Here is a 1,685-nt window from a genome sequence, read left to right as displayed (position 1 = left end):
TTTGGTCTGCACTCATATTTTAATATGAAATATATGATTCATATATTTCAATTTTCATTACGATTAGCTGTTATCTATATATTGCCGATAATTTCATAATCTCTAATCACATATTGGTATTGAGAATTAAATTCTCAGTCAATCAAATCTACATAATAAATTTTATTGAATGCTTATTATAAGTTTTTGTATAAATTTGAAGATAGAAGATTATAGAATGTATTATATTATTATATTTGATAATATTAGCAGATTAGATATAAACCTGTTAAAGTAAATTTGTTAACTTTTTCCGTAGTAAATCATTCAGAATATAATAAAAATCGCCATATGAATTTTATATATTTTTTAATATTAAAATGATATTCTAATATCACCAATAAAATACAATAGATAGTTTTAAATAGTTATATGCTTTTATTTAAAACTTAAATGAATAAAGTTACAAAATGTCGATTTCTAACATTTTCTGAATATATTGTAGATTTTATTATTTCCGACAACAGGTTATATTAAAGATTTAATCTTTGATTTTATCAATAGATTATGTAAAATTCAAATTTAATACGAAAACAAATAGTTATGAATTTATAAATTTTTTTCAATGTTTATTGTTAATATGTTGCTAATCTGCAGACAAATGATTTATAGAATATGAGTTTAAATATATTTTTTTAAATTTAATAGTTTCAGGTAATTAGTCGACAGAGCGAATAAATACTCGATTTTTACTTAAATAATTAAATTGATTAATTTAAATCATTCGAAGTCGTTATCTATAAACAAAATATCAAGTTAAAGTGATTTGTAATCGTTCAATCAGAAGTAATCAATCATTTGTCTATTCTTGGTTGATTGATTTAATCATTAAAAGCTATTAATATAACGCGGTTTAATAGCTCTTATCTTTAATTCAATTCATTTCGATATTCATTTTTACATATTATATAAAGAATGGATATATTGCTATGATTTTGATCATCGAGAAATTAATTTTATTTTTTAGACTGAATTCAGTATTTTTTTAATTATTACTTAACAAATAATTGCATAATATTATAATTATTTATCCTAGCAATTTTTTAATGTGCAAATAAAAATCAGATAATGATAAACTTTTTTTGTTACTTATTATAATAATCTTCGATTTATATCATATATGTCGAAATTTTTAATGTTCAATCTTCTTTAAACATACTATTTTAACATATTGGCATTTTTAATTAAGACTGTATGCGTCTATAAAATATGTACATATATATTGCTGTAATCTTACAATAGTTTTATGATAATAGTGTATATAATATTTTAACAAATCATATTAAAATAAATTAAGAATTTTTTCATTAACTCTAGTGGCTTTACAATTATATAATCCATTCAACGTTTATTAAAATTTATAAATTAATTTTTGAATAATAATTAAAATGTATATATATTTATTATATTTTTTTATTATGTATATATATTTTTGTGTTATCACTGCAAAAAATAACGAAAGAAAATTGAAAATTGCTAATAATAACGCGCGAATTCGAAAAATTAAATTAATATGAGATAAAAAAAAAAAATAAATCTATATTTTTTTATATAATTATATATAATATTACATAAATATTCATTTCATAAGAATAATTGTTATATCCAATATTGGATCATAATTTTTTTTTTTAAATTTATAGTAT

The sequence above is a fragment of the Apis mellifera genome, linkage group LG1 (assembly GCF_003254395.2).
Source record: "Apis mellifera strain DH4 linkage group LG1, Amel_HAv3.1, whole genome shotgun sequence".
Lineage (NCBI taxonomy): Eukaryota > Metazoa > Arthropoda > Insecta > Hymenoptera > Apidae > Apis > Apis mellifera.
This window is presented reverse-complemented; position numbering follows the sequence as displayed.